The following is a 25,746-nucleotide window of genomic DNA, read 5'->3' as shown; positions in this document are numbered from 1 at the left end:
AAAAAAATGATTAGCTTTGGAACCATACCGAGGTAAGTTCAAATAGAATCATCTCCACTTACTAGCTTTACTGTCTTCATGAAGTCATGTAATCTCTCTGGGGCTCATTTACTTCTACACCTGTAAAATGGGGGAACATATCTCCTCTCTATCTCATTTAACAGGGTTGTGAAAATTAAATACGATCACAAGTGTGAAGTACTTGTCATATAATAGGTGCTCCATAAATGTTCATTCTCTTTCTCCCTACAGAGACCAAACCCTGATTATCCATTAAATCCAGGCTGTTGTGTACACACAACGTAAACAAATATATTTTCTTTTTCTGTTTAATAAATACATTTTCAATGGCAACTATTTGAACCACTAACTAGCAAGTTTAAAATCATTTGGAAACCAGGTTTGTGATCCAAGGGAATTTTAAATTGTTGACACAGTCTTTTTCAGAACTGAGAAATATCACTGTTCATTCTTTGGAAAACCGTATGGCTTTATGTCCCTCACATTTCCCACCATGCTGGCCTAGCTATTTATTTATTAATGATTTCCATCACGAAACCATTGTTATCTCAGCTTCTTGTGATGGCCTAAGAGCACACAAAATCATCCTTTTCCAACAAGAGCACAAATATCCATATGCCTGTGCTTCTAGCGACATTACAGTTTTATTTATAGCCAGCATGCCAATCCGTTTACAATGGCCTTTTCAGTTAGACACGAGCACGATCGTGTAACCATTGTGTGATTTCTGCATTGTCACCAGTATACGTATTAAAATCCCTGACAGATTGCTAATGAGCTGTTGTTGGAATTACAGAGTAGTCTGTTATCATTTGTCCATTCACAGTTTCCTCACCAGCCCATCTGGGCTTGGAACAGAGCCATCACGGAGCACGCAGGCTGAGACAGTTTCTCCATTTACACCTTTTGCCTTCAGAGGCTTCTGGGAAATTAAAGATTTTAACAAACATATTACCAGCTTTCTAACACTGTTATTAAACTGCTCTCTTTGTTAGGAAAGGTGCTGTTGGTCAGCAGTTTGTAGATTTAGATATTTAGTATGTGTTTCTGTAGCTCGCAAAATATTTGTGTTTTTTAGAATAATTCAGTTAGTATGTTATGCGTGTGTGTAGCTGCATGCACAATAAATACATGTGTCACACACAATATCAAAATCCTGTATAATTATCAAGACTCACAAGGATAAAGAAACATGGTCTATTTTTATGGATACACAGACTTCTGTACAGAACAAGGTGGAATTGAATATTCTAAGGTTGGAACTGTTAAAACAAAGCTATCAGATTGAGATCATGGCTGGGATAATTTGAGGCCAGGGCAAAGTACTTTTTACTTGAAATATCTGCATAATAAGGTATATTGAAAAAGAATCTGATTTCCCTGGTGGAATATACCTAGCTGAGGGGACAGATATTTCCTTGCACTAAAGGTCTAACTATTAGAGCTGTGGTTCTCAATGAGCGTGGGTATGGCTGGGCTGGGTGGGGAAGGGGGCATGGAGTCAGCGGGGGAGCTTTTGCAATACCCTCTCCCATTACCACGATCAAATTTTGACACTCCCGCATTACACCCAGTTGAGAACTGCTGCTTTAGAGCTCTGAGGGAAGAAGAGAGATGCCGGGCTGGGAGCTTGCTACCCCAGGAAAAGGCTCTCAGATCATTGGTCTTGGAAATGGGCTCATTTTCCCCAGGGGAAGAGGACACTGTAAGCTGGGAAGACAGTGGGGAAAAAACCCAAGGAATATTTGGGGGATCCTGAACAGGCTGCTTTGATTAGAGCAGAAGTTTGTGACGGGACACTGAGAAAGCAAGGTTTCAAGGGTAAAGGGCCACTCTGGCAAGACTAAGGCTGGGATCTGTAATCTTTTTTTTTTTCCCTTTGGTTAGTTAATTGGTTTATTTATTTTTCCCCCTTTACACAGACTTTATTTTTAGAGCAGTTTTAAGTTCATAGCAAATTTGAGCAGAAGTACAGAGTTTCCATATACTCCCTGTCCCCCCTCACACACAGCTTCTCCCACTATCAACATCTCCCACTAGAGTGGTACATTTGTTATAACTTATAAACCTGCCACATTATCATGTCAACTGATGAACCTACACTGGCACATCATTATCACCCAAAGTCCATAGTTTACATTAGGGTTCACTCTTGGTGTTGTACATTCTATGGGTTTTGACAAATGTATGATGACATGTGTCCACCATTATAGAAATATACAGAGTAGTTTCACTGCCCTAAAAACTCTTTGTGCTTCACCAATTCATCCATCCCTCCCCAACCCCTGGCACTTACTGATTTTTTACTGTCTCTAAAGTTTTGTCTTCTCCAGAATGCCATAGAGTTGGAATCATACAGCATATATCCTTTTCAGATTGGCTTCTTCCACTTAGTACTATGCATTTGTTTCCTCTATGCTTTTTAATTGCTTGATAACTCATTTCTTTTTAGGCCTGAATGATATTCCATTGTCTGGACATATCATAGTTTATTTATCCATTCACCTACTGAAGGATGTCTTAGTTGCTTCCAAGTTTTTGCAATTATGAATAAAGCTGCTATAAATACCCATGAGAAGATTTTTGTGTGGACATGTTTTCAACTCCTTTGGATAAATATCAACAAGTGTGTTTGCTGGATCATATGGTAAGAGTATGCTTAGTTTTGTAACAAACTGCCGAACTACCTTCCAAAGTAGCTGTACCATTTTGCATTCTCACCGGCAATGAACGAGAACTCCTATTACTCCATATCCTCACCAGCACTGGGTGTTATCAGTGTTCTGGATTTTGGCCATTCTAATAGGTGTGAAATGGCATCACATTGTTGTTTTAATTTGTACTTCTCTAATAACATGATGTGGAGCATTTTTTCATATACTTATTTGTCATCTGTATATCTTCTTTTGTGAGGTGTCTGTTAAGGTTTTGGTCCATTTTTAATCGAGTTATTTGTTTTCTTATTGTTGAATTCTATGAGTTCTTTATGTATTTTGGATAACAATCCTTTATCAGATATGTCTATTGCAAATATTTTTCCAGTGTGAGACTTCTCTTCTTATTCTTTTCAATTTGTCTTTCATAGAGCAGAAGTTTTTTTTTTAATTTTAATGAAAGCCAGCTTAAAATTTTTTTCTCTCATGTATCATGCCATTGGTTTTTTTACCTAAAAAGTCATCACCAAATCCAAGGTCATCTAGATTTTCTATGTTATGTTCTAGGATTTTTTTTTTATTTTTTTTATTTTTTTTATTTTTTTTTTCTTTTTGCGGTATGTGGGCCTCTCACTGCTGTGGCCTCTCCCGCTGCGGAGCACAGGCTCCGGACGCGCAGGCCCAGCGGCCATGGCTCACGGGCCCAGCCGCTCCGCGGCATGTGGGATCCTCCCAGACCGGGGCACGAACCCGTATCCCCTGCATCGGCAGGCGGACTCTCAACCACTGCGCCACCAGGGAGGCCCTAGGATTTTTATAGTTTCATGTTTTACATTTATGTCTAAGATCCATTTTGAGTTAATTTTTGTGAAGGAGGTAAGGTCTGTGTCTAGATTGATTTCTTTGCATGTGGATGTGCATTTGTTCCAGCATCATTTGTTGAGAAGACTATCTTTTCTTTATTGTATTGCCTTTACTCCTTTGCCAAAGATCAGTTGACTATATTTGTGTGGGTCTATTTCTGGGTTCTTTATTCTGTTCTGTTGGTTTGTCTGTTCTTTCACTGGTAGCATCCTGTCTTGATTACTGTAGCTTCATAGTTAGTCTTGAAGTTGGGCAGTGTCAGTCCTCCAGCTTTGTTCTCCTTTAATATTGTGATGGCTATTCTAGGTCTTTTCCTCTCCATATAAATCTTAGAATCTGTCTATTAATATCCACAAAATAACTTGCTAGAATTTTTATTGGGATTGCATTGAATCTACAGATCAAGTTAAAAAGAACTATCTTGACAATATTGAATCTTCCTACCCATGACATGGAATAGCTGTCTACTTACTGCATTCTTCTTTGATATCTTTCTTCACAGTCTTGTAGTTTTCCTTATACAGACCTTGTACAGATTTTGTTAGATTCATACTTAAGTATCTCATTTCATTTTTGGGGGTGCTAATGTAGTGTATTTTTTATTTGAAATTCCATTTGTTCATTGCTGGTATATAGGAAAGTGACTGACTTTTGTGTGTTAACCTTGTACCCTGCAGTCTTGTTATAAGTGCTTATTAGTTCCAAGAGATTTTCTCTTTGTTAGTTCTTTCAGAATTTCTACATAGATGATCATGTCTTCTGAGAACACAGACAATTTTATTTCTTCCTTCCTAATCTGTACACCTTTTATTTCCTATTCCTGTTTTATTGCATTAGCCAGGATTTTCAGTAATATGTTGAAAACGAGTGATGAGAGGGGACATCCTTGTCTTGTTCCTGATCTTCACAGAAAAATTTCAGGTTTCTCACCATTAAATATGATGTTAGTTGTAGGTTTTATTTTTTTTTTGTAAATATTCATTATCCAGTTGAGGAAGTTCCCTTTATTCTTAGTTTTCTAAATTTTTTCTTTTATCATGAAAGGATGATAGATTTTGCCACATGCTTTTTCTGCATCTACTCATATGATCATGTGATTTTTAAAATTCAGCCTACTGATGTGATGGATTACATTAAGTGATATTTGAATGTTGAACCAGCCTTGCATACCTGGGATAAATCCCACTTGGTCATGGTATAGGATTCTTTTAATACATTGTTGGATTCTATTAGCTAATATTTCACTGAGGATTTTTGCATCCATGTTTATGAATAATGTTGGTCTGCAGTTTTCTTTTCTTATAATGTTTTTGTCTGGTTTTGGTATTAAGGTAATGCTGGCCTCATAGAATGAGTTTAGAAGCATCTTCTCTGCTTCTATATTCTGGAAAAGATTGTAGAGCATTGGTATCATTTCTTCCTTAAATGTTTGGTAGAACTCACCAATGAACCCATCCAGGCCTGGTACTTTTTGTTTTGGAAGGTTATTAATTATTGATTTAATCTCTTTAACTGATATATTCTAATTCAGATTGTCTATTTCTTTTTGTGTGAGTTTGGGCAGATTGTGTCTTTTACGGAATTGGTCCATTTCATCTAGGTCATTGAACTTGTGGGTGTACATTTGTCCATAGAATTCCTTTACTATCCTTGTAATGTCCATGTGATGTATAGTTATTCCTCCTCTATCATTTTTAATATTAGCAATTTGTGTCTTCTCTGTTTTTTTCTTAGTCAGTCTGGCTAGAGGTTTATCGATTTTATTGATCTTTTCAAAGAACCAGCTTTGGGTTTTGTTGGTTTCTCTATTGATTTCCTGTTTTCAATTTCATTGATTTCTGAAGTGATGGAGTTATCAAAAAAGAATGGGGGGCTTCCCTGGTGGCGCAGTGGTTGAGAGTCCGCCTGCCAATGCAGGGAACATGGGTTCGTGCCCCGGTCCGGGAAGATCCCACATGCCACGGAGCGGCTGGGCCCGTGAGCCATGGCCGCTGAGCCTGCGCGTCCAGAGCCTGTGCTCCGCAAGGGGAGAGGCCTGCGTACTGCAAAAAAAAAAAAAAAAAAAAGCATGGGTAGGCTGATTAACTGGTTGGTAGGTTGTTTTTTTAACAGAAATATGATGAAAAGTTATTGTGTAATGAATTTTGATACCTAGGCAGCTGGACAGCTCTGCTGTCTTGGCTGGCTATATTCTGATCTAAGGTGATCAAGGCCGGGACAACTGTGGTGACCTGAATCTAATCGATGGGTCTTTCACCTCCAGCAGGCTGACCTGGACATTTTTCTTTGTGGCTATGGTAGAGAACAAGAATGCAAACAAAAATGTGCAAGCATTTCTTTAAGCTTCTGCTTGTATGACATCTGCTATCATCCTGTTGGCCAAAGCAAGTCACATGGCTGAGCTCAGCCTCAAGGGGTGGGGGAAACGGAGTCCACCTCTTCACAGGGGAACTGTGAAGTCACATGGTAAAGGACAAGGATACAGGAAGAGACGAAGAATTGGGGCCATAAATGCTATCAGCTTACAACACTTGGATTCAAATTCCTTGCTTTATGACCATGAGCAAGGTACCTGAAAATTGGCATAAAAACAGTATTTACCTCTCAGCATGGTTGTTTGCATTAAATAAAATGACCTATGTAAAATACTTAACACAGTACCCAGCCCAGTAAGTAAATAAATATGCAGGCACTATGCTCCCTTTGTGGTGGCAGAAAGATGAGTTGGGATGCATATGGTCATTTGGGGTTGTGCTCCTGTACTAGGGTGATGCCAGTGGGAGAGAAAAGACCCAACCATATTTGGAAGGAACAATAAAGGATGACTCTTCAAGAAAAGGTGTCCCTGGGCCCGGGTAATTAGGACAATGGTGCTATTGACAGAAGCAGGAGAATCAGGAACATTGCTGGCTTGGGGACAGATGGCTAGATGTCCACTCCATCTGGATCTCTAGCTTAGTCTCTGGGAATTTCATGAAAGGGATGTGGTGACAGAGTGTTCAATGACAGCTCAGCATGGCACAAAACACAGTATTTGACAATCAACCAAGCCAAAGTTTTCATTTGGAAAACCTGCTACTGTTTACCATTTCTTCTATATTAGGGATGATCACTCTGAAGAAAATTTGGAAAGAAGACTCCTCATTAGTCTGATTTCCAAGAGAGACATTCACTCAGGACTCTGTGATAATACACTTGGCCACAGCCCCAGTGGAGGGGTGATTGTCCTTACATTCACAATAGAACCTGGGCTGCAAGGTGTCAGAGATCAGGGCAGTGGAGGGATTTTCTACCCAATCTCATGGCTTTAGTTTTTGTAGCAACCTTCAGTCCAATGGGTATTCACTTGCACTAGGATAATTCCAAGTGCTAACCCCAAGGAAGACTCTCATAGGCTATTAGCTTAAGCAATTGCCAGCCAAATAAAATAGCAAATTTCCAAGGTATGGAATGATTTAGTGCAGCACAACTAGGATAAATAATGAAGGCATTTGTTTATGCCTACTTACAACATTCCTCGTAGGCAAAAAGGGGAAGAACACATCATTCTAAGCCTGAGAAGGCAGCAAGGGCAGGCTCATCAAAAATATGCATTTTCTTTTGTAGTTAAAGATTGTGAGTTTGCTCTGCTTCACCTCCTGGGCGGGGCTTCTCTGATATCCATGTAATTTAAATGAGAAAGTCATTCTAGGAATTCATCACATTTCAAAGAAGTGACCCTTTTTGGATGTTGAAGGGATCCCCAATGTTTGGGTTCACTCCTAGGTGAGGTGGTGTCATAGAGTTCTATGTCATCCAGAGAAATAGACCTTGGAAAGTCTAAACAGAAGTTGTTTACCTTGTCTTTTTGCTTGTGCAAATGGGCCTCAGGTTTGGAGAGGAAACAAGTACATTTCAAGCTCAGTCTAAGTCAAAATTCACCTCTGCTATCAGTCAAACTCTGAGGAAAAAAAAAATAGAAAGTTTTTATTAATTCTTAGCATGGCCTGACTTCCGCTATGAACTTTGTGGCTACGATATCCGTAGCATCCTACAAATTGAACCCAAGCTAATTGGGCTCAGCTTCAAAGGGCAACTTGGTTGAGGCACTGTGTTCTTCCTCCTGAGGAATTTGTTCCTCTGAGTTCCCCCATTTACACCTTGACGCCCAGAAAGGAACTCCTGGTCCTCCTGGGAACAGAATCACTCAGGCAACTATGCTGGTCACAGTATCGTGTTTTAGGCTGCATCCTGACATGGATTTCCAACCTGTCCTGCACTTTATACATCTTGACCCTGTCCTAGAGCCACTACTTTCCTAACATCCCCACCTGCCCATACGGGGTGAAGTTTGTTGGGAAAAGTCTCACCAGAGTCATACACCAGACAACCCCATTAAAGAAGTCCCCTTCTCCATTTAGGGTTTATCTTTCAATAACTGGCTTCTGTCTTTGTGGCACAGAGCTTTCTGCACTTCTTCAACTGGTCAACTGGAAATGCTCTCTCTCCCTTTTACCTGCCAAATTAGGTTTGAAGAGAGGGTGCCTGGCTCCTGGATCCTAGGAAGATGTTAATATCTCCGCTGCTAGGAATCCAGCTAGAGACATTAACACCTACCTCCTGGCTCAAGAGTGGGTGTTAATGTTCTCGCTGCCAGGACATTTTCATCCGGGGCCTTTCCTCCAGCCAGCTCCCAGCCAGTGCCAGGGCCAGAGAAAGCAAGTCACCCGGCCTGGCCTGACACTGATGAGCCTCAGTTGGTGAGAACTAAAACAACGATTCCATCTTTTTAATCACTTCTAAAGTACCTTGAAGAGGAAGACAGTTCCAAAGACTGAGAATATAAAGGCCACGGGAAACATAACTTTTAATGTTTTAATCTGCACAGTATTTCTAATTTACCAAAGCAATTTCACATAAAAATAACCCCAATTTTTTACTAATGGTTTACTTAACATACCTTAATTCTTACCAAAGACCAGAGAAGCAAGTATTGTTACTGTAGTTTTACAGATGACTTCTTAGGGAAGAAAGGAAAATAGTGGGGACTGAGCATGCTGATCTCTGTTTGGCTGCCTAGTTCTGGCCCTTAAATCACAGCTCCCTACTGGATTGCTAACCCTGACAATAACCTTGTGAGAGTGGTAGGTAGGTGTTATTTTACAAACCAGAAACTGGGGCATTTTGACTAATAACAAAAAGTTGAAGACTTTTTTTTTTTTTTTGCGGTACGCAGGGCTCTCACTGTTTTGGCCTCTCCCGTTGCGGAGCACAGGCTCCGGACACACAGGCTCAGCGGCCATGGCTCATGGGTCCAGCTGCTCCGTGGCATGTGGGATTTTCCCGGACCAGGGCACGAACCCGTGTCCCCTGCATTGGCAGGCGGACTCTCCACCACTGCGCCACCAGGGAAGCCCAGCTGAAGACTTTTGACTTGAGCCAGAGTCCAGCTGAATCCCAGACTAATATACTTCCTACCAGACCATATTGCCAATGATCCCCCAACAGCATGGCACTAACAACGCTTTCCCCAAGACTTCACCATTCATTTATTCTCTTAGACAACATATATTTACTGAATTCTTACCATGTGTCAAGTACTGCATCGCATGTGAAAGATTTAAAAAATAGAATCAAACAGACACCTTGCCCTCAAGTTATCTACGTCCAATAGAAGGGTAGGCAGGTACAAAGGCAACTCTAATATAGGTCAGGGAAACAGTCGTCGCCATTTCAAAGGTTGAAATAATGGCAAATAAAGCTAGAAGGGGGTTGAGATTCATCGTCCCCAAGGAGAATATATGATTGTCTGAGTGTGTGGATGGGACCTATTCACTAGGCTGACGTTTACACTCCAGCAACTCACTGAAAACCCTTGAAGATTTCTACATCTACAAAACTCCAAGATTTTTTTCCACAAAGAAAGAGAAACCTGCAAATGGAATTTTGGTCAAACCAGTCATATTCTGGGTAACCAAACAGTTGATGAAGAAATGTTTCTTACTATAGAAGTAGTCTAGTTAAAAAATGGTAATGAAATGATAGAATCATCACCATTTTGCAATTCTCAATAAAATAATGGATTTAAACTATGATAGTCAACAATTACTAACATCACAAATAGAGAGACACAAAAACAGAGGTAGACGTTATGTGCCTACTGATAGAACGCAATACCATCTATAAAGCAGTCTTGCCAAAAATTCAAATCTGAATTTAATTGAATTTTAGATCTAACAAGTGGCTCATAGGAAACACAGGGGACAGAGGAATATGGTAAATGGTACCACAAGGATGCAATTAGTAATGATGTCCAGTATATGGAAACTCTACAGGACAAATGAATGGGTTTCTATAACAAATAATTTACAAGGGGGGAAAAAAAAACGGGAAGAGGAGCCTATAGATTAAGAGACTTAATCACCAAGCAATACATGAACCTTCTCTGGATCCTGATTCAAACAAATGAAATGTAATAATAATAATAATAATAATAATAAACCAAAGACAGAAAAAATTATGAGTAATCAGAGAAATCTGAACACTGACTTGATAGTTAATGGTGTTAGGGAATTGTTAATTTTTTTTAGGTGTAATAATAGTATTGTGATTATATTTTTTTAAGTGTCCTTATATTTTATTTTATATTTTTAAAAATATTTATTTATTTATTTTTGGCTGCGCTGGGTCTTTGCTGCTGCGCGCGGGCTTTCTCTAGTTGCAGCGAGTGGGGGCTACTCTTCGTTGTGGTGCGCGGGCTTCTCACTGCGGTAGCTTCTCTTGTTGAGGAGCATGGTCTCTAAGTGCACAGGCTTCAGTAGTTGCAGCACACAAGCTCAGTAGTTGTTGCACACGGGCTTAGTTGCTCCGGGGCATGTGGGATCTTCCTGGACCAGGTCTCGAACCTGTGTCCCCTACACTGGCAGGCAGATTCTTAACCACTGTGCCACCAGGGAAGTCCCAGTCCTTGTATTTTAAAGATACATATTTTGCAAAAACTTAGACTGACTAGCCCATGAGTATGGTATAGTTAGGAATACTATGGGCTCTGAGCCCTTGGACATGATGCATACCTAAACATCCTGCCAACTCTTGATCATTTGGATTATCTATTACATGGTCATTTAAAATCCCAATAAACCAACCAATCAAACTTTTAACTTGCTTTTCTGCTATACTTTAGATTTTAAAATTTGAGGGAAAGGGAGGGGTTGGGGTGAAGTTTCATCTTTCTTATGATATTTTTTTAAGAAACATATGCAGCCTTTTAAATGTAATTGCATATGTGTAATTTCCAGTAAGCCAATAAAAGTCATAATCATTTTCTAAGAAGTGAATAAGACAAAACAGTTACCTGTTATGTGCTTCAGGAAAGCTTGCTATTTTGGGGGAAATCATTTAAAATTATTTTTATAGTGAAAAATCCCTTCATAATGTAGGGAGTTGAGTTTGAGTTTGCCTATTGTTTTGGTGCAGAATCTCCTGTATTGTATTTCCTTCAAGTGGGGCTTCTCAGGGACCAAGTCCATCCACGCCCTTCCCACCTGCTATCCCTCACTGGGAGACCAGAGGGTTCTTGATACTATTCTCAATTCTTGCAGATAAATCCCTGGAGTGTTTGAATTGAAAACTTCCCAGTCCCTTACATTTGCCCAGTGACTCAAATACAGGCCCTGCCAGGGCTGGGTCTTTTAGAGAGGCCCCTTAATTTGGAATGAAACCCTCCCGGCCAACAGCAACTGGTCACAGGACAATAGAACTATAGTACTTCACCAATACACTTTGCATCCTTGAGCACTCAAGGGGGTAACCTTAATGAGCACAAAATATTCATCTCTAATAAGAACATGCTGTCATAATCACCCTCCATGTGATAAATATCCTAGAGGTTTTCTCTTTGTTAGGTTAATGCTTTTCCACAAGATAATTTAACCAGTTCTCTAAAAAATAATCACACGTTATCAGGCCCAATATAGTAATATGGTGGGGTTTTTTTTAATGTTTTGAATCTTGCCTTAAACAAATCCCATCCAAATAAACGCCCCCTTTTTTAGCTGGCATCAAAGCTTGTGTTGTTCATTGTAATCAGGCTCCCAGTCGGCCAACTCCTCATCTACCGGTATGTCTTCTGATTTCACTTGAGCAAAATTTATCATCCACAAGCAAAGACAGAAAATGTGTGAATGTCTAAAGCTTATGTAAATTAAGAGGCCATGCACGCTGGTCCTAAAAATAGTAGATAATTACAGGCATTTCTTCCCCATACAATAATTATAGGCCTCCTGTCATCTCTTCTATTCTGTATAAGGTCACAGTAGTATTATATAAAATTTACAGTATATTACAAGTTAAAAACACAATAATTAGCAACTGCGCATCTTCGGCACCGGTGATGAATGTTCACAGTAAAAGTTTAAAAAAAAGAGCATTATTTGTTTTATGTGGACAGTACACACTTAAATTTAATCATCAACTCCTGCTACCCAATAGGCAATATTCTCTCACTATTATAATGCTATTTGCCAAGTTCATAGTACACCCTTGGGCTGAATTCATCCTTAACGAACAGACAGGAAGCCAAATCTCTCACCATCATCTCAACCAGGTGCACCATATTATTTTAAATTTAATAATTCTGTTGAACATATTGAATGATAATGAGCAAGCGTAGAGAAAGTGCCAAGGATTATTTTGACCATTATGATCAACATCTGATTCAGGGGAAAGAAAATCCTCTCACTAAATAATGTGGGTGGTTCAGAAGTTTGCTTATTCACTACACGGTGTGGGATTGTTTTCTGCTTGCTTGTTTATATCATTCATCGTGGAGGAAAAACTATGGATATTATGCTTTGGTAGAAAAAAGTTTTTAAACAAAAAAGAGGATTTATCCTTAGTTCTTAATTATCCATTCTAAAGGGAACAAAGAGGCACAGAAAATAAGAAGTGACAGAAAAGAACTATCATTTCTATGTTGCTTAAGGAAAAAGTCAGAGAAGCATACACTCTCACTTCAGCCTTTTCCAGTTCTGTTGTGCTGTCAAAAGTGGTTTAGAAGGGCTTCCCTGGTGGCGCAGTGGTTGAGAGTCCGCCTGCCGATGCAGGGGACGCGGGTTCATGCCCTGGTCCGGGAGGATCCCACATGCCACGGAGCGGCTGGGCCCGTGAGCCATGGCCGCTGAGCCTGCGCGTCCGGAGCCTGTGCTCTGCAATGGGAGAGGCCACAGCAGTGAGAGGCCTGCGTACCGCAAAAAAAAAAAAAGACAAAAAGTGGTTTAGAAGAAAGAGGATTTAGCAAGAATGGGGCAAAAGAAGGTTCTAGAGACCCAGAATCCCCCATCATAATACCCTCATTTTAAAAACCTTCATGTCATTTGGTGTGCTCAGCTGTTTCACGTCTCTGACAATGAAGGCTCCTATCCCCACTTGCCATGCTGGGGTCCAAGATGATCACCACAAACTGGAATGCTCACCTCTAGGGCTGTGCCCCCTCAGAAGCAGTTCCGTTCCAAAGACCAGCATACCAGGGGGAATTGAGGAGCAACCATATTGCTTCGTGTAAGAACCTAAGTGATCATCTTAGCCATCCCCCTCCTGTTTCCACAGCTAGAGCAGAATAGTATGCACAGAGATTAAGGGCTCTGGAGCCAGACTTTCTTGGCTACTCTTCATTAGCACTATGAGCTTCCATGTAACCTTTCTATGCCTCAGTTTTCACCTCTATAAAATGGGAAAGCACTAAGTGTAAGCATTAAAAGAATATATATAATATATAACTACTATGTGATTAAACATTCCCTGCACTGAAAGTTGCTGTGGGAATCAAACAGATTTCAAAAATAATGTAAAATATGCCTTCAGATTAAGGTCACAAGATTTGGGATCAGGTCAGTCAACAACACACAACAACAGGTCATTCATTCTGTCTTCAGCCAGGACCACCTTTCTGAGCTACAGTCTGGCCCATCCAACTTCCTGACAGACATCTCTGTTTGGATGTCTCTCAGGCACTGCGACCACACCTGAACTCATCATCTTCCTCCACAAACCTGCCTCCTCTCTTGCTCCCCATCTAAATGAGCAATACGACCAGAGTGCATCCTTGACCCTCATTTCCCTAAAACCTGACTTTCAACCCATTAACAGAGAAGACCTTAACTGGCTCCCAGCGTATATTCCTCCCTTCTCCCTTCTCAACAGTCTCCATTTCCACTTGCTGAACCACATGATTTCAGGAAAGCTGACCCCGCAGCTCTAGGGGCAGAGCTCATGACTCAGGCTCAGTCAGTCAGAGCCTTCCATCTCCTCAATGAGTCCCAATAACTGGTTCTGAAATGTACATGAGACTTAAGTTGGTCCAATCAGAGCGAGACTTGAGATGTTTGCTGGGAATGCTGGAAGAAAGATACTCTCTTTTCCGAACAGGATGTAAAAGAAGAAGCATGTAGACTTGGAACTGCTGGCAGCCACCTCGGGAGCATAAGGGTAGTCCCCTTATGGTAAAGCATATACGGCAGAAGGTAAAGCAGAGAGTCAAACAGAAACCAATCCCAGAGAGAATTCATTGAGCTTCACCTGAACCGAGCCCCACCTCCACATATTACAGTTACAAAAGCCAATAAATTCATTCTATTCTCTAAGTCAGTTTCTATTAGTTGAAATTGCAAGCATCCCAAATGATCGAATCAAAAGGTCTACCTCTTTAAAATCTCTTGAATCCATTCACTGCTCTCTGTCTCCACCACCCTAAACTACCATTATTTTCTATCTAGACTATTGCAACAGTCTCCTAATTAGTCTTCCTGATTTTCAGTTGTCCCCCTTCTCACTCCATTCTCCACGAGCAGTCAGCATGATCTTTTAAAAAACTTCAAATGAGATAAATCACTTCCCAGCTTAAAGTCCTTTAATGACTTCTTACTGAGATTAGGATAAAGTCCATACCCCTAACGAAGCCAACCAGCTCCTGTGTGATTTGGTCCCTAACCTTCCTCAACATCTTCATCTTATGTCAGTCTCCCTGGGTGTTTAAAGTCCAAGCACAATTACCTTTTTGCAGTTCCTTGAAGACACATCATTTCTTTTCTGCCTCGGGGCTTTTGTACATGCTGATCCACCTGCCTAGGACAGTCTGTCCCCAGTCTATGACCACGCATTGCCCCAAACACTCTTTTGCCTACATCACCCTTTGAATCTCAAAGGTGTTCCTCACAGAAGCCTACAATTGTAGGTCCCCCTGTCACATGTTCCCTCTCTCCTCTGTCCTTCCTTCACAGCATCCTCACACTTCTTATTTACTGTCCATTTTCCCCAGATGTTTCCTTCAATGGTATATCATTACCACCCACCCCAGGATAGGCCTGGAACATAGCAGGTACTCAATAAATGGATTAATAAAATAATTCTGTCTATATCACTTTTAAGATTTATAACCCTGAACAACCTACTTAGCCTTCTTGAGCTCCTGTTTCTTCATCTTTTAAAAATGCAAATGATAATACACACCGCACAAGGCTGTTTAAGGATTAAATTAAATTTGGGTGCATAGCAAATGGTTAATAAATCTCTGGTAAGTAGGATATCCCAAGTCAAGGATCTCTGTAGATCTCAGGAGGTGAAAAAGAACCCTAGGAATCAGGTGCTTTATAAAAGAATCTACGGGCTTACCTGGTGGCGCAGTGGTTGAGAGTCCACCTGCCAATGCAGGAGACACGGGTTCGTGCCCCGGTCTGGGAAGATGCCACATGCCGCGGAGTGGCTGGGCCCATGAGCCATGGCCGCTGAGCCTGCGCGTCCGGAGCCTGTGCTCCACAACGGGAGAGGCCACAACAGTGAGAGGCCCACGTACAGCAAAAAAAAAAGAATCTACACTTCCAATAAAACTGGAGTGAGAGGGTACGTCTCTACTGTGAGAGGTTTCTTGAAAAGGCCCCCAAGGACAACTATGCCATTCGAAGGAGCTGAAAGAATTTGTAAGCAAAACATCAGGTGAATAGTTCAGGAGAAACTAATTGGTAAACTGTCATGCTTATGCTTCCAAATAAATGGCAAGAATGACTAGTTCCTAGTTCTCTATGACATGGCCTTAAAATGTGAAGGCTGAACTTCAGCCCTGGGGAACCCTTTCCCGATCTTCAAGTCACTGACAAACACACCACAGACCCTCGCCATGTATTCAATTATATGATTGATCTCCTGCCTCATACTGAGCACAGCATTAAGAAATGTATCTACACTGTCTTGTTTCATTTAATCTTCAAACTCTATATAGTAGGTCTCATTATTTACAACCTAGTTCTCTCTGACTTCAGCACTAAATCTCTCTCCATAGCATTTCTGATATGTGATCAGATTTTTTGCTTCCTTATTCATTTATCATCCTCACAAGATTGTAAGTTCCTTGAGGGCAGGCGCCTTGTTTGTTTTGTACACTGTTTTGCAAGAGCCCAGATTAGTGCCTGTTGCATACTTGTCATTTGTTGTTCAATATTTATTTGTTGAATAAACGAGTGAATGGACGCGTAGATTTGATGGAGCAGAGAGCAGAATTTGGCGTTTGAAATATAACAATACAAAGTTAAACATTCGGAAAGACTCAGCTTTCAGTGTAGCCCACCTAGTACTTCAATATCTGGGAACTGATGGGAAATATGCCCGACAGCCCATTAAAGAGTTGGCGTTCAGTGTGTAAAGACCTGCTTTCCCTTGAGTCCTGAACAGCTGTTTGGTGTCTATAGACCATGCTCTGTGGAGCCGCAGGGCCCTCATTTGTATTAGAAGTGAAAGTGAGGTCTAAACTGAACTTGGATGGGACAAATATGTTCTTTTCACTTAATGATATAACATTTTATCAGCCACATAAAAAATGAAATATATGTGTTCATTTGCTATTTGAGGAGCTTTTTTGACGTGTATGCAGGAGCTATGTCAGCCACTAGCTGGTGATCCTTTTTTGACACCCTTTCCCAAGAGTATTGCATAGGTAAACATACTCTATTTGAACAAGACCAATGACAGCAAAATTGCTTGCTTGTCTCTAAGAAGACTCTAATAATACGCACCAAGGGAGCAGCCCGTGGTCTGACCGAATTTTATTTTCCCCCAGTGTAAACCATAAAATCCATTTCAATAGCCAGAACAGAGCAGTTTAAAGTGCATCCCTAGTTAATTATATCCAAAGAGTAATAATAAAATCAACTATTAAATTTTAGAACTTCCTCTTTAAAGTATTAAATATTTGGCAACTGCAATGCAGTTAAATTTCTCTCACAACAATGCTTTCCCTTCCTTGGCCGGCCTATGAGAAGAATACTTATGTGAACTCTTTCAGCATGCTAGAAAGAGAATATATTTTTTCCCCGTGAAGAAATATTTCAGATAAACCCTTTGTTTCTGCCAGATGTGTGTGGCTTGTTAAATAACCAATAGCTCAATAGGAATATTCACTTCGTAATAAGATATAACTGAGTCATGGGTCCTTTATAATAATTGACAGGGTATGACAAAAAAAAATTGTTAAACCCAAACCAAAAGGTCGTTTGAGCCCTAATCCAGTGTTTGGGGCCTTGACTCAGTTGTCTCAGCAGGTTTCAAGATTCAGGCATTTTCTGGCCTTTAAAACTTGGCCCTTGATAATGTCAGTCCACCCCAATGGGAAAGACACTTGCTGCTCACTGAAGCACATGTCTGTACTAGGATGGATGAAAGAACCTGGTTCTGTGGAAATCATCCAGGAAGCAGTGGCTTCGGCTCCTAGCACACAGTTTGATTAGGTAGCTAGGATTCTGCTCCCTTCGGTAACTTCACTCTCAGATGTAAGAGGGATTAAGTTGCCCCGTGGAAGAGAATTCAGAACTTGATCTTGCGAGGCTGACGGCAGTGGTTGCTGACATTTGTCTACCCCTGTGCTATTTGTTTTGCTTCAGTGTCCCATTTGAAAAGCTGACTGTCTCTATGAATAATGTGGAGAGTGAGCACTCCTTTCTAAAGAGGCACTAGACTATGTAGGTCACATCAAAGCCAGCCTTCTAGCTTCTTAGGAAACCTAGAGGAGAATGGAAAACTTACTCCTGTCTTTAAGGACAGAGATTCTATTCTGGGGACATCTTGTTAGGCTGCTTTAGAAAATAGTTGTGTCTGTAAACTCTCTGGATGTAAGCCAGATAATAGACTGAACTTACATCACAAAGAAGCCCACCTGGAAATAATGGAAGCGAACAGCAAACAAAAGCCTCCAAGACAAGGCGAAGCAGAAGTGATGTCATGGGTAGGAGCCTCATAGTTACTGTGCATTTTTCTAGTGGGCCTCACTTGCCTGCCCCTCCAAGGCCAGATGCAAATAAATGTCAGAGCACACTCCTGGGAGACACAAAGGCTGCCTTCTGCCCAACAGCCTCTGCAGGGGGAAGGGTACAGGTACCTGCTGCACCCTCCCAGGCACTAGACATGTGGCTTGAGGGCATTTCCAGAGGCAGAGAGTGGAAGTGGATGGCCCTTTGGAGGGTTTCGCTCTGGGGCCAGATGTTCAGCTAGGCAATTTAAAAAGGACTCATCGTTTTACTTATGCTCTTATTTTACAAAGAAAGTAACTGAGATAATGCTATACCGGTAAAATTTTTTGAAAAAAGGGAGAAGAAAAGGAATCTGGCCTTAAGCAGTCTCAGTCTAAATTCTCAATTAAACATTTATTAAGAGCATATTAGATGCCTGGTATGAAGATATAATGACAAGATAGAAGTAGTCATGATGATAAGATATCAATGGTGGAGAGATATTCATGCCCACAAATAAATGCCATTCAGTTGTGACTGGTACAATTCCAGAACTAGATACAGGGAGGGCAATTATAAGAAATGGGTACCTCAGTTTAGGAACTCATGAAAGCTTCACTGAGGAGGGAGTCATTTAAACTGACCTTGACAGGACATGTAGACGCTTACCAGGTGGACACATGATAGGGTAGAGTGTTCCAGGAAGGAACAACTCAGATAACGTATAGTGTAAACATCTCAGATGAACATGGACCTAGAAGCAGTTCAGTCTGGTTGGATTGAGTCTGGGGGGGTGTGTCAATGTGCACCTGCACACGTGGGACTTTCTGTGAGATGCCAGATTGGGTAGGGGAGAGGCTGTAGGAGTTGGATCACGAAGGACCTTGTATTCCAAGCTAAGTAGTTTGGACTTGATCCTGTAAGTAACATGGTGCCATGAAAGATTTTAAATAGATCAAACTGGGCTTTAGAAGGATTATTAGGAAAGCAGCATGCTGACAAATGGGCTGCAGGGACCACATATGAATGAACAGAACAGTTGAGAAGCTATTCATTCATTCATCCATATATTTATTGAGCACCAGCGATGTACCAGGCACCTTGCAGAGGCACCTGGAGAGAGTAGTTGTGATTACGCTGGTATTGGGGATTAAGGTGAGAGATTTGGGAGCACGCACAGAACTTCTTGCAGGAGGAGTAGGATGTGAAGAATGTAGTAGGCTTGGGTGATTTCTGTTCTCTTTCTATATTCTGTTTACATCCAGAGGCAAGCTTTTCCCCATCTGTCCTCATCCTCATCACATAACAAAAGTTGTTCTCAGGAAGTCCAGGAAACCCTAAGATGTAGTGGGTTACTCCTCCCAGAAGCACCTGTCTTGAAGCAGTAATCAGAACCCTTGAGTCACTGGAAGGCAGTCATGATGATAAACTTCCAAGAACTGGGTAAGAAGGTGTTTTTCATCAGGCCCTCCTCCATGTTAGAGGGCATCTGCTCACCTCTCAGGACCTCCCTGGGTCCCAGGCAAAGCAGTGACTAAGTTACTAGTTTGATGCCCCTTACTTCCTCAGATCCCAGACTTCCTCGCTCTTGTCCAGTGTGCACACACGCACATGAGCACACGCACGCACACACACACAGTAGTCATGCAGGGGCCTTATCCTAAGCAAACTCTTTTTTCCATCACAAGATTAAATATCTCTGCTGGGAAGGACAATTTGCTTCCTGAAGGCAGTTCCAGACATCTTTCAATTGTCTCATCATAGAGGTAGATGCATGTCACTCCCTGAGATGGCAAACGGCTCTTCCTGGAGTGAAAGTTATCTCAGGATTTGAAGATTCCCTCCTTTCTACCTCAAAAATCTCTGCCTGTCATCTCCCTCTCTTCTCCTTCCCACCAGTCTCTCAGCCCCTCCTGAGTCTAAGCCCTTTCTTCACCTGTGCTCGCCTAGAGATACCGGCATTTATACCTTCAGGAACTGCTTTAAAATTTTTTCTCATTTACTTTCTCTTTATTTTTATTCTTTTTGTTTTCCCTTTTTAAATCTTCTCTCTTGCTTTGATGTTCCACTTCTCCCTCTCCCTCTATCTGCAAACTCATTTTTGTTACCCTTCCCTTACTTTCAAACCTGGCATCCCCTCAGGTTCCTATCAAGTCAACAGTGTTCTGTTCCTTACCTCTCATACCCTCTACATCATCTCCATGCAATCTTGATCCTACCCAGCTACTATCCTCCCTACCCCCAGCTCTCCTGAAACTGCTTCTTTCAAGTCTGCTGCTGATTTTCCTCTTGCCGGATTCAACTACAGTTCCAGTGGTCTCTCAGGATGCATTTTAAGACACTGGGAATTTGCCATCTTACCAGATGGGTAATATTTGTAAAGTACTTAATGGCTCTGTGCCTGTTTTGTCATCTACAAAATGGGTGTGATAATGGTCCTGAATCTACCTATAACACTAGATTGAGATGAGATGAAAATGGGCTTTGTAAACTATAAACTATGCTTCAACTATCAGTCGTTATTATTGCCATGCTTGCCCTTTCTAGTAACTGGTTCTGCTGACCACTCAAGTCTTTCTTGAAGTTCTCCCAGCCTGAGCTTCCACTGCACAATTCTGGGCTTCCTGACTCTGGCACTCCTTCTCTGACTCCTTTGTCTCTTTCCAAACAGGCTATTAACAGTAGGAATCCCACCAATCTTTGTCCCCAGCCTGTCTTTCTCTGCATTCTCATCCTGTCCTATAACTTCAGCTGTTCCTCGCATACAGATCTTCAACTCCAGCCTAACTAACACCTCTCTAGAAGTCTTGACTTGAGCTTTGATCTGTACCAACCCCAAATGACAAAAACTGAACCCATTTTCTTACTTCCTAAGACTGAGACGGCTTCTTTGTTTCTCTATGTCTCTTGAAGGTACCATCATGCTTCTGTGTATATATCTTCCAAGACTGGAGATCAAACATTTTATGTCCGCTGGGTTTCTTCTGAGTTGAGGCAGTGAAATAGCCTACACCCATGTGTCAGTTATCTATTGCTGTGTATTGAGTGACCCTGAAACGTAAGGTTTAATTCAATAACTATTTAGTTCAATTCTGTGCATCGTTCTGCTGGTCTCAACTGGACTCAACAGGTGTGTCTGTAATCAGTCGCTGTCAGCTAAGCCATTTGACTCCTGGGGTTGGCTGACTCTTGGCTGGGGAAAGAGAGATACTAGACCACATGTCGGTCACAATCTAGCTGGCTAGCCTGGGCTCATTCACAGGGCTGCTCAGGTTTCCAAGAGCCGCCAGAGAGCAAGCTCTGGTACCCAAGAATTTTTTAAGTCTGTGTCTGTTACATGTTTGCTCTGTCTCATTGGGCAAAGCGTATCACACAGCTAAGCTCAGAATCAACAACCACAATCAGTCAACCTGGGCATCTAATGCATACAAGTTTTAATTTCTTTGGCATGGACTCTCCTCTCCATGGAAAATCCCCTACATAGAGAATTCACCAGGAAGCTCCATTAAAGGTCTCTAATGAATGCTAATCCAGCCCATGCTCACTCATCCTTTTCTGAAATGTTTGCTGGAGAAGGAGTATCACTGCTTGCTAGATGTTCTAACTGTCATGAAATACTAAAAGTCACTTCCTGGCATTCCCTCATCGCGTGTTATAAAATCCTAATACCCCACAAGCTAGACACAAAACCTGAGGGACTGCAGTCAGGCCTCTCATCAAGGTAATCTTTTCTCCAAACAGGAAGGCTCAACACAGGGCTGAACCAAACCCAAAGTGGGCAAAGAGCCCCAGGGTTACTTCAGAAGTCATGTAGACCTGACTAGCCAAGGCCCAGGCCAAGCCACACCTCACAGATAAGTTACATGTATATTGTTTTGTTCTGTGTTCCCTGGAGGGTCGCACCGTGTAAAGGTTGGGGGAAGAGGATGGTGGGCAAGGTTTGCCTTGCACACAAGGAGAATAGGATACGGTTCCTGACCTAAGACATCTCATCAGTGTGGTGCCATCAAGAGCTGCCGTGGGCCTCCAGACATGAGAATGCTCTTGGTAGGCCAGAGTTGTCAAGGTAGGCCTCAGGGGAAATGCGGGATTTGAAATGTCTTGAAAGAAGAGGAGAGAGGTGTTCAGGTAGAGACAAGAGCGTAAAAGGAAAGATAAGAGTGGTGAAGAACAGTAAGCCTGGCTTGCCTGGAATAAAAGGCATCACTGGCAAGGGAGGGCAGGAGATAGGCTGGATACATAATATGGACCAGATATAGATGCTATGACTGCCTGCATGATATAGTCTCAATTTAACGAGGAATCTTCTTACGATCTTGACAAGAGAGAGAATGAGGAAAGTGCTCTGTGAGGAAGGTTAAGTTGGTGACAGTAAATTACAGGACATTGAATTATAGGAGAAAGAAATGAAAGCAGGGATATTAGGAGACTATTAGAGCAATCTAGGAGTAGACCAGAAACATGAGGACAGAGACCAGAAAGAAGAAAGGGCATAGCCTAGAGAAATTATAGAAGAAAGATTCAAACATCCACTTCATATTAAGCTACATACATCCCAGAGTTCAATTCAGGGGCAAACTGTCCATTCCTTGTGGACGGTGGAACAACCTGCCAAGAGGGCTAATTACAGCAGTATAAAAAACCAAGACAGATAAAGAATTTGGAGGGTTGTTTCCTAATTTCACTATTTGGGAGAAAATTCTTCATCTCTCCCTTGCTGAATGTATAAATATAGCCCAAAGATTATCATGGGGTCAAGATGAAAATGCAACTTTTTTTGGCTGCATCAGGTCTCAGTTGCGGCACGCAGGATCTTCGTTGAGGCCTGCGGGATCTTTCGTTGCAGTGTGCAGGCTTCTCTCTGGTTGTGGTGCGTGGATTTTCTCTTCTCTAGTTGTGGCGCACAGGTTCCAGAGCGCGTGGACTCTGTAGTTTGCGGCATGCAGGCTCTCTAGTTGAGGAGCGTGAGCTCGGTAGTTGTGGTGTGACGGCTTAGTTGCCCTGTGGCATGTGGGAATCTTAGTTCCCTGAGCAGGGATTGAACCCGCATCCCCTGCACTGGGAGGCAGATTCTTTACTGCTGGACCAGCAGGGAAGTCCTGAAAATGTAACATTTTTGACACTTAATCTTACAGTCAATCAAGATATGGTGCTAGGTTATGTGTTCATTCTCAGGCTAACAGGTATAATTACCAACCTTTACGTCATTCAATGCTCATGACAACCCTGTAAAGTTAGTATTATTTCCATTTTACAATCAAAGGAACTCAGGAAAGTTAAGCATCTTCCTAAGATCACTCATTTAGTAAGAGAGCAGAAATATGAATTCAGGTCTTTCGACTTCAAAGTCCATGCTCTTCCCCCCACATCACTGAATCTTCAGTCCAACACGGCAAAGCAGAGGTTTGTTCTCTTTAAAGAATTGGAATTTTTAAGATATAGGCTGATGAGTCTTGACATTTCCTTAATGTAACAATTAAGTCTTTACTTAAGAGGGAACAACTTGCAATTTTCTTCCACTGGTGGGCTAGACAGATAATAAAAATGATAGCAAAGGTTATTAAAATTTATATGGAGACTAACACAGATTGGAATAACTACAAAGTGAATTCTTCAAGCAGCAATAGAAAGGTGGTGAAATAGCACAATATGAAAGTAAACTCTCCTTCAGCTTCAGATGCCTAAATGTGCCATCAAAAGACTGCTCAATTCTCAAATGCCAGTATTTTCCGATTCCTCTAGAACCTAATCTTAATGCAAAATATCAAAGTCAGCGGGACAGTAGGTGTCCCAAAATGTCTTAATTCAGAGAATTAGTGTTAACTGAGCCAGATTAGCTCCATTTATCTCTAATTAATTACCTTTATCTAATTAGACACTTTGTTTCTGGTAGACATGGAGTCAAGTAGACTAGATTATTAGTGTCGTCATTGCGCCTTTACAAAATCCTGAAATTAATGAAACGTGCAAAAGAATCTGCAGTTCTAATTGCACAGGTGTTGCCTTATGGCAAAGCTTTATCATCTGATTACACCAAGGGGTTATTAGTGACTTTTTATATAGAGGATGAGCCTATAAAATGTACCTTAGCAACATCTCATTAGTTTAGGGTTGTTACTGTATTATTTATTACATTCAGCCTTCCCCATTATCTAGATTGATTCATGGACCTATATGTTTTTCCTCTCCTCTGTGCAGAAAAAAAATATTAAGTAAAATAGAATAAACCATCATTATGAAGCCAGATGCGAGGTGGAAAAATGCAAAATGTCTTCATCAGCTACAGTTTGACTCTTTAAGACAGAAAGCTCTAAAGTTAGGTGAGATCAGAATCAAATTTATGGGGTTTTCTTTCTATGGATAAAGGACCAATTTAGATTACTGAGGATTATGGAATGATTCATATATGTGATCAAAAGAACCATGTGGTTGTCCTAATGTCTTCACATAAGTGAACTGGCATACCAAGGTATTTGAAAGAAAAAAGCAAAATGTTTTTTACACTAAAATATATTTATATTTATTAATTCTCACTTCACATCTTTCCAAAATGAGTTGGAGACATCTCTATGTATGTTCACCCACAACATTTATAAAAATCCATCTCTTCTTTTACTTTTTTTCCCTTAAGAATAATTTGTTATCAGATGGGGAAAACTAACAAATTACACAATCTAGCTTCATTGAAAAAGCAAGATTACAACGCCTGCTTACAAAAATGAAAAGTGTTTTTTCTTGGCAAGGTTAGGTGTCTGCAAAAGACTAAAACACCTCAACCTTTGTATTTTCTATTTTTTTACTCATAACCATATGAATAAGCACTGTTTTTCACAATCATAGAATAATTAAACAGCTAGAAGTAAATCCAAACACAATCCTATTCCAATATACAAACATGTTTATTGACAAAGCAGTAATTCCTTTAAATAATTTGTCAACATAAATATGTCAAATGGGTTTTAAAATCATTTCTCTCTCTGTTCCCCAACAAAAATTACTCTACTGATATGAGCTATATATTGCTGTTCACTTGCTGCTGAACCTAAACTAGTGAGATGATAATGGGTAACTGTTATATAGCACACGACAACTAATTTGAGTGGTAATAATAAATGTTTAATGATCCTCCTTTCAAGCATGAACATAAAACTTTTCATGTATACCTTACCAAAATTATAACCATTAATCTAAAAATCATAGTTGCAACTGAAATAATAGCCAGGAATTATAGATTAAAGCCAAGTCAGAATATTGCATAAAGATTCCATATGAACACAAATACAGGGGGCACATAGGCAGCACCAGCTTCCTGTTTTCATTCAATCCAAATCCTTGTTTTGAAATTTATGAAAGTTGTATGATTAGTAGAGAAGATATCTGAATCCAGATATTAAAAGGCTATTATTTCTATAAATAAATAAGTACAATAGTCAAGGTCATTTTCACTTTTCAATAGCTCACAATTTCTAAACAAAAATATGTATATAAAAATGTGTCCCCCACCACTGTAAAGCAATTATACTCCAATAAAGATGTGAAAAAAAATGTGTCCCCTATATGGGTAATATTTTTAGAATACTCTATTTAGATCAAGGAAAGAGTGAGCATAAAATTTACCAGAATTGCAGAATTTTCATATCTTAAATTTCATTTTTTTATATATAGATAATTTTCCAATTCTGTCCCTCTACCAGACTATAAATGTGACGTTGGGAAAGGAAGAAAGAGATCTGAAAAATGAATAAAGTGTTTTAAAATGGTCTTTTTACACTGATGGAAAATATCTTTGGTTAAATTTCCAAGTTATATCATTCCTGGTATTCAATTAAGAACCTCATTTCATATGCCTGCGACGTGGCAGAGAAACACCTCTGCCTCCTTTCCAGTTGGGTTTGCTTTCCTTGTTACAGGGTAGTTGAAAACCAGTGCCACTGCAGTCACGAATATGCAATTTTACA

At 40.7% G+C, this 25,746-nt stretch overlaps 1 long non-coding RNA gene across 1 annotated transcript in view; it reads right to left on the bottom strand.

The window, feature by feature from the left end:
* LOC308612690 overlaps positions 1–25,746 on the bottom strand; it is a 56,194-nt gene that overhangs the window by 10,443 nt on the left and 20,005 nt on the right. Inside the window, exon 2 of the long non-coding RNA XR_014015136.1 lies at positions 7,378–7,479. This is a non-coding gene — a long non-coding RNA (uncharacterized lncRNA). The remainder of the gene's footprint in view (positions 1–7,377; positions 7,480–25,746) is intronic.

Source organism: Mesoplodon bidens (genome assembly GCF_964165515.1).
Source record: "Mesoplodon bidens genome assembly, chromosome: 2".
NCBI classification, from domain to species: Eukaryota; Metazoa; Chordata; class Mammalia; order Artiodactyla; family Ziphiidae; genus Mesoplodon; species Mesoplodon bidens.
This window is presented reverse-complemented; position numbering and strand designations above follow the sequence as displayed.